At 45.4% G+C, this 8,719-nt stretch overlaps 2 pseudogenes; both read right to left on the bottom strand.

The window, feature by feature from the left end:
- Window positions 1–4,961: 4,961 nt before the first annotated feature.
- LOC148924265 (5.8S ribosomal RNA) lies at window positions 4,962–5,118 on the bottom strand (annotated as a pseudogene).
- A 232-nt stretch (window positions 5,119–5,350) lies between these two features.
- LOC148924264 (18S ribosomal RNA) lies at window positions 5,351–7,037 on the bottom strand (annotated as a pseudogene).
- Between the last annotated feature and the right edge of the window lie 1,682 nt (window positions 7,038–8,719).

Below are 8,719 nucleotides of genomic sequence, written 5' to 3'. Positions count from 1 at the left end.
GTAATATTGCACTTAAGATAGAAACATCCATTAATTAATTATTGTCTGCTATGAACTTAATTAATTAATATCTTATTTATTCCAAGAAAGGACTCAGCAAGAAAATCTTATTTATTATTCATAGAGTAATTAAACTCCAACTAGCTAGGTTTCGAATGATAAAACCTTATTTCAAGATTCTCTTGAGGATGTTATCAAACGAGACTCACCTCGCGCACGATTCAACATAATAGCAATCCTAGCACCGCTAGAAATTAATCACCACTACCCAATATACCAGGCTTATTGGGTTGCGAGAAACCCGCACCAATTGGTAAGTCAAAGTAGTGCATAATCAATACCGTATGCTCAATGCTAACGTACATTGATTAAGAAATAATAATTTACAAGACCTCGTCTTTCAGTAGATAGCATAAAGACTGTCTCGCTGTTAGATCCATTTAGTGCTATACCACACCAACGTCATCTTATTTTTGTAAGGCTTAGAAATAATCGGACTGACATTGCAACCTTTCACGATAGGTAGTTAGAGCCTATCTGGGTTGTGAAATTCTTCTTTTTCTTTGTTCAGAAATGACCGTGTTACCTTAAAGTGAAAACCGGTCTACTAAAACAAAGACTTAGACTTTGTTAAGTTACTTATACATTTAAACATGTAATAAACATCCATTAAATGTAAAACATAGCAACATTATGACAAAAATAATCTGTTTATTCCTTTGGAAAATAAAATAAGAGTTTTAACAGTATTCAATCACTCGAAATGTGATTTCTAGTATACAAACTCTAACAATCTCCCACTTCTACTCAAAACAGCTTTCGAGTATACAAAAAAAATGTGCACTACGTCTAATTCTCCCACTTATACTGAAAGCGAGTTGAGGTCTCGAGCGAGTCGAACTCCCATTCCTTCCAAATGGCGCTCGAACGGTTTGACCGCCGATGCCTTTGTAAAAGGATCTGCCAAGTTGTTCTCTGATGCAATCTTGACCACTTGTATGTCTCCTCTCTGCACTATATCTCTAATGATATGATACTTCCTTTCTATGTGTTTGCTCGTTTTGTGAGCTCTTGGTTCCTTCGAATTTGCCACAGCACTAGAATTGTCACAATAAATGGTGATACTCTTGGGCAGATTCGTAACCACACCTAAGTCCATAAGAAAGTTCTTGAGCCATACAACCTCCTTTGCAGCCTCCGAAGCGGCCACATATTCGGCTTCCATGGTAGAATCTGCAATGCATTTTTGCTTTACACTCTTCCAAATCACGGCTCCACCTCCTAAGGTAAACACATAACCAGAAGTAGATTTCCTCGAGTCTTGATCAGGTTGAAAGTCTGAATCAGTATATCCCAAAGGACAGAGCTCGCCTGCTTTGTAAACTAGAATATAGTCCTTAGTCCGTTTAAGGTACTTGAGTATGTTCTTTATTGCAGTCCAATGTCCTTGGCCCAGATTTGACTGATATCTTGCTACCATGCCAACAGCAAAGCAAATATCAGACCTTGTACAAAGCATAGCATACATGACACTACCAACTGCCGAAGCGTATGGTATCCTTCTCATCTCTGCTATCTCAGATGCAGTCTTAGAACACATCTCTTGAGCTAAATGGATGTCATGTCTAAAAGGTAAGAAACCTTTCTTGGCATCTTGCATGCTAAAACGACTAAGTACAGTGTCGATGTAAGGTTCTTGAGATAAGCACAACATCCTTTTCTCACGGTCCCGTAGGACCTTGATACCTAGAATGTGTCCCCGCGTCTCCCATATCCTTCATCTCGAACCGGTTTGACAACCACGTTCGTACTGATGACAACATCTTTTTATTGTTTCCAATTAGAAGAATGTCATCTACACATAAAACTAAGAACACCACGTTCCCCTTCTCAACCTTCTTATACACGAAGCTCTCGTTAGGGCATTTTTTGAATCCAAACTTTTGAACAGTCTGATCGAAACACTGATTCCATGATCTAGATGCTTGCTTAAGGCCATAAATGGCTTTCTTAAGCTTCCAAACCATGTGCTCTTTGCCCTTGACGACATAACCCTCGGGTTGTTCCATGTAGATGGTCTCCTCAAGACTAACATTCAAGAACGCAGTCTTAACGTCCATCTGCCACACATCCCAATCCGTGTAAGCTGCTATAGACAATAGAATCCGTATCGATTTGAGCAAGGCCACTGGGGAGAAGGTCTCGTCGTAATCGACACCTTCCTTTTGGGTGTACCCCTTAGCCACTAGTCTTGCTTTAAAGACTTTAACTCGTCCATCGGGTCCACGTTTACGTTTTTATATCCACTTGCTCCCAATGGCAGTACAGCCTTCGCGTAGGACAGATAAATCGTAGACGTCTTTGTCTATCATAGATTGTAGTTCTTATTCCATTGCACTTACCCATTGGCAATGATCGACATCCGCCCGCGCCTCTGCAAAATTCCAGGGATCTAGTACATTGCTGTCCGAGGAGTGATCCATAGATTCTCCCAAACCAATGTACCTTTCGGGTTCATGAGAGACCCTCCCACTGCGGCGCGGCACTACAACATTAGGTGTAGAAGTTGAAGGTTCGGGAATTGGTTGTACAATAGGTACTTGTTCTTGGTTAATGGAACTTGTGACTGAAGTGAGCTCTTCAAGAGCCACCTCACTGCTGGGTTTATGATTCATAACAAAGTCTTCCTCTAAGAATGTCGCGTGAGTACTCACAATGATTTTCTTATCTCGGAGACTATAGAATACATAAGCTTTCAATCCTTTGGGGTATCCTATAAACAAACATACCTTTGTCCTTGAGTCCAGCTTAGTTGGATCATTTTCCAAAACATAAGCTGGACACCCCCATATCTTGAGATGCTCTAGATTGGGCTTGCGCCCATTCCACAAGTCATATGGAGTGGCAAGAACAGATTTTGACGGTAAATTGTCTAAAATATGGCTCGCGGAAAGCAAGGCATGTCCCCAAAATGTAACAGGCAGTCGAGCATAACTCATCATCGATCGGACCATGTTTAACAAGGTCATGTTCCTTCTTTCAGCTACGCCATTCTGCTGGGGTGTGCCCAGCGCAGTCAGTTGGGATTCAATTCCCTCTACCGATAAGTAGTCCAAAAACTCGGAACTGAGGTATTCGCCTCCGCGATCGGATCGCAGTCTTTTGATACGTTTTCCATGATGCGTCTCAGCATAAGCCTTAAACTCCTTAAACTTGTCAAAAGCTTCAGACTTTAAGCGCATCAAATAAACATATCCAACTTTCAAGTAATCATCAATAAAGGTGATGAAATAGCGAAAGCCGCCTCATGCCTCGGTCGACATTGGTCCACATACATTAGTATGAATGAGTTCTAGTACTTCCTTGGCCCTATTTCCTTTCACCCTAAAAGGTCTCTTAGTCATCTTGCCTTCCAAGTAGGATTCACACGTGTTACCTTAAAGTGAATGACGCCCACAACCGGTCTACTAAAACAAAGACTTAGACTTTGTTGAGTTACTTATACATTTAAACATGTAATAAACATCCATTAAATGTAAAACATAACAAAATTATGAAAAAAATAATCTTTTTATTCCTTTGCGGATTTCTAGTATACAAACTCTAACAGTTACACACTCCTTAGCGGATTTTGACTTCCATGACCACCGTCTTGCTGTCTTAATCGACCAAAACCCTTTGTGGGATCTAGATTAGCGCGCAGTTGGGCACCGTAACCCGGCTTCCGGTTCATCCCGCATCGCCAGTTCTGCTTACCAAAAATGGCCCACTTGGAGCTCTCGATTCCTTGGCGCGGCTCAACGAAGCAGCCGCACCGTCCTACCTATTTAAAGTTTGAGAATAGGTCGAGGGCGTTGCGCAGGGTCGAAGGTGAGGAGCCGTGAGGCCCCGCCACCGCAGGGTCATTTTTCGACACCCGTAAGAACGACACAGCGGCACGACGACGCAAGAGATTGAGTGTTCAACCACCACTTGTCGGGACGCGAGTCGCCAAGGGATCGCATTTGGGCCAGCCGCACACCAAAGACGAACGGGAGGCCAGTTTCCGCTCCCCGCCCTTTCGCTAAGCGTAGGGTGGGGGCGACGCGATGCGTGATGCCCAGGCAGACGTGCCCTCGGCCGAATGGCTTCGGGCGCAACTTGCGTTCAAAGACTCGATGGTTCACTGATACGATCATGCAAGCCGTGCGTCAAGGATTTCAGCTACAGCTGGATTCAACCGGCAACCGTCCTATTGAGATGATATCTGAAATCCATGAAACGACCACCATCGCCTTTGTCGTGAAAATTGATTCGCGTGGGTATCTTGCACATCCCAATCGGAGTCCGAATGAGGGAGTTATGGCAGTTTTACAGAAGTCGCGCAGAACTGGCGAGAGTTCCAGAAGGAACACCCGGCCGGGTGTTTTCACTCTGAAAATCACCCGACCGGGTGAAATAGCGAAATGGAGAGAGAGTCCAGAGAGAACACCCGGGTGGGTGTTTTGCACCCTGCATTTCACCCGACCGGGTGAATCACCCGAGACTTAGTTTTTGTGGGTCTTTTTCACCTTTTGGGCTCTTAGTATAAATACCTTTTTGGTGTCATTTTTTATTCTAGATAAGATTGTGATTGAAGTTATCTCCTTAGTGAGTTTTTTCCTCTTTGAGGAATGTATCCAATTCCTTCCTTAAAGGTTGCTTGTCTCAATTTCATAGATTGATTCAAGTAGAGGTATACATCAATGGGGTGTATTCATTGAGTAGTGGAGCCAAGGGGTGATAGAGCTATTGAAAGTTGCCTAGGGTTGTTTCCATTATTTTGGTCAAGGTCCTAAGGTCATAACTCTTTCATCTCATCATTATACACATGCTTTCCTTTCCTAATCTTCCATCAATTCTTGTTTAGATTCAATTTTTGTTGGTTGGATCATCTACTATCTTTTGTCTTGTGTTGATAAATTGAAAATAGCATCACAAAAATACCTTAGGTCAAACATCAAAAGGTAAATTCTTGGAAAATGATTCATAAAATACATGGATCCTTATCATTCACGGGATTCTGCAATTCACACAAAGTATCACATTTCGCTACGTTCTTTATCGATGCGAGAGCCGAGATATCCGTTGCCGAGAGTCGTTATGACATTTGTGAGACATCCGGTCGCCCCACACGGTCCGTGAACGGGGTGTGGGGGGGAGGACGCATCGTTGAGTATTCCTTGGCGCATTCCGCGTTGGGGTTTGTTAGCCCGCACGGCGTGACCCGAGGGAGCACGCCGGCGGGGGAGACGAGCGCGGGACGGGGATCGACCCCGCCGCACGCCGCCGGTGTTAAACACGAGTTCGCTGTTTGCTTTGCAGGTATCGACAATGATCCTTCTGCAGGTTCACCTACGGAAACCTTGTTACGACTTCTCCTTCCTCTAAATGATAAGGTTCAATGGACTTCTCGCGACGTCGTGGGCGAAACCTTGTTACGAACCGCCCACGTCGCCTCGATCCGAATATTTCACCGGACCATTCAATCGGTAGGAGCGATGGGCGGTGTATACAAAGGGCAGGAACATAGTCAACGCGAGCTGATGACTAACGCTTACTAGGAATTCCTCGTTGAAGACCAACAATTGCAATGATCTATCCCCATCACGATGAAATTTCAAAGATTACCCGGGCATGTCGACCAGGGCTATAAACTCGTTGAATACATCAGTGTAGCGCGTGTGCGGCCTAGAACATCTAAGGGCATCACAGACTAGTTATTGCCTCAGACTTCCGTGACCTAAAAGGCCGTACTCCCTCTAAGAAGTTGGCCACGGAGGGATACCTCCGCATAGCTAGTTAGCAGGCTGAGGTCTGTCAATCCTTACTATGTCTGGACCTGGTAAGTTTCCCCGTGTTGAGTTAAATAAAGCCGCAGGCTCCACTCCTGGTGGTGCCGGAACCCAAATCCGTCAATTCCTTGAGTTTCAGCCTTGCGACCATACTCCCCCCGAAACCCAAATACTTTGATTTCTCATTAGGTGACGGCGAAGTCCTAAAAGTAACATCCACCGATCCCTGGTCGGCATCGTTTATGGTTGAGACTAGGACGGTATCTGATCGTCTTCGAGCCCCCAACTTTCGTTCTTGATTACTGAAAACATTCTTGGCAAATGCTTTCGCAGTTGTTCGTCTTTCATAAATTCAAAAATTTCACCTCTGACTATGAAATACGAATGCCCACGGCTGTCCCTGTTAATCATTACTCCGATCCCGAAGGGCAACGTAATAGGACCGAAATCCTATAATGTTATTCCATGCTAATGTATCCAGAGCGTAGGCTTGCTTTGAGCACTCTAATTTCTTCAAAGTAACAGCGCTAGAGGCACGACCCGGCCAGTTAAGACCAGGAGTGCATCGCCAGCAGAAGGGACAAGACGACCAGTGCACACTGTGAGGCGGACCGGCCGACCCAACCCAAAGTCCAACTATGAGCTTTTTAACTGCAACAACTTAAATATACGCTAATGGAGCTGGAATTACCACGGCTGCTGGCACCTGACTTGCCCTCCAATGGATCCTCGTTAAGGGATTTAGATTGTATTCATTCCAATTACCAGACTCTAGGAGCCCGGTATTGGGTAATTTGCGCGCCTGCTGCCTTCCTTGGATGTGGTAACCTCCCTCTCCGAAATTAAACCCTAATTCTCTGTCACCCGTCACCACCATAGTAGGCCACTATCCTACTATCGAAAGTTGATAGGGCAGAAATTTGAATGATGCATCGCCGGCACGAGGGCCGTGCGATCCGTCGAGTTATCACGAATCATCGTAGCAACGGGCAGAGCCCGTGTCGACCTTTTCTCTAATAAATGCATCCCTTCCAAGAGTCGGGGTTTGTTGCAAGTATTAGCTCTAGAATTACTACGGTTATCCGAGTAGCAGGTACCATCAAACAAACAATAACTGATTTAATGAGCCATTCGCAGTTTCACTGTCTGCATTAATTCATACTTACAGATGCATGGCTTAATCTTTGAGACAAGCATATGACTACTAGCAGGATCAACCAGGTAGCATTCCTCATCGACGTCGGCAAGGCTTGAGCCGAGCTACGGGAGCATGGAAAAATACCCAACCGATAGTCGTTCGCACGAAGCGTAGAATGCTTGTTTGTGGAGCTCAGAGGCTGATGACCTCGTACTCTCGTCATGCACCGTACCCGAGAGATCAAGCATAACGCTGCGGGTCGTCAACCCGAACGCCAGTGACTGCGAACGCAATACGACACGCAGCGTGCGCGATTTGGCCCACCTTGTTTAGCTGCCCAAGGAGGAGCGGCCGAACGAGGCGGGAAAAGAAAGATTATATCCGACTCAATGCCAGCTCGATATGTAGCCCGCACAGAAAAAATCGGAGTCGGACGAGTAAACGCTCGACCCAACAATTGAAGAGGCGTGGAGGAGATGTCGTCACTGCCGAGGCCGGGAACCGACATGCCCATACACGCCAAACACCACTCACGCGACGCATGGCTTCTCCGACAGCAGAGCACAAGCAAACGAACCCAAGCAGGCCCCGCTGGACACGAAATACACGGACCGAAGACATCGGACAAAGGAGCGGGGGACGACGGGGATGACACGTTGTCTCCCGCACGACACATCTCGGGGACGCCGGGGATGACAAGATGTCTCCGGCACGCACGCCCCTGGGGTGCCGGGTATGAAAACATGTCTCCCGCTTGCATGCCCATGCACCCGTCCCCCCGATTCACCGATCGACATGGAGCAGATGAGGGGGGCGCGTCGGGGATGACAATAAGTCTCCTGCACGACACGCCCCCGCACCCGTCCCCCCAATACACCCCTCGGACATGAAGAAGACGAGCTGGGGGCGGCGGGGAACTATCCCGCACACCACGCCCCGGCACTCGTCCCCCCCAATCATTACAGAATGCTCCTAGTATTCCGTACCCAGCAGTATGACCTTCACAAAAAGAACTATACGTTCACCTTTTGAAAAATCCACAAATTATGTTTTTTTAATGAAATATAATAATAGCAAAACAATATTAGTTATTATTAACCAAAAGAAAGTGTTATTTATTAAAAAATAAATAAAATTAATAATAATAAAATAAAATATATAATAATTAAAAAAGATAACAATTATTCTGTTGTTTACGGAAGTTAAGACCATATTAGCTAATAAAAAAACATATTTGTTGTTACCAAAACAACAAAAATTACAAAAGTAAGTGTTTGCAAAGAAAACGTTTGTATCGGGTAAGGTCATCGTGCCAAGCCATTGTGCCATTGGTTAAGGCTTTCGTGCCGAGGCATCGTGTAAGTCCATCGTGCTATCGTGCCAAGCCATCGCACCATCATGCATGGCCATCGTGCCTTCGTATCAGGCCATGGTGCCGAGCCATGGTGCCATCGTGCCGAGCTATCGTGCCATCGTGCCGAGCTATCGTGCCATTGTGCCGAGCCATCGTGCCAACGTGCCGAGCCATCATACCATCGTATTGTGCCGAGTCATCATGTGCCGAGACATCGTGTGCCGAGACATAGTAAGAAACCTCATAGCTAAATAAGTTAAAAAAGAAAATGGGGGAGGGACAAATGATGTGGATCCATGTATTTTGTGATCCATTTCCCAAGGATTTACCCAATTTGTAAGTGATTGATCTAATATTTTTTTGTGAAGTAGATTTTCTATTGTTTCAATAAAGGCAACCCAACAAGAATTAAGG

Source organism: Salvia hispanica, chromosome 5 (assembly GCF_029641045.1).
Source record: "Salvia hispanica isolate PSC_SH4W2 chromosome 5, Shi_PSC_v1, whole genome shotgun sequence".
NCBI lineage: Eukaryota > Viridiplantae > Streptophyta > Magnoliopsida > Lamiales > Lamiaceae > Salvia > Salvia hispanica.
The sequence above is the reverse complement of the archived record's forward strand: the minus strand, read 5'-3'. Positions and strand labels throughout refer to the sequence as shown.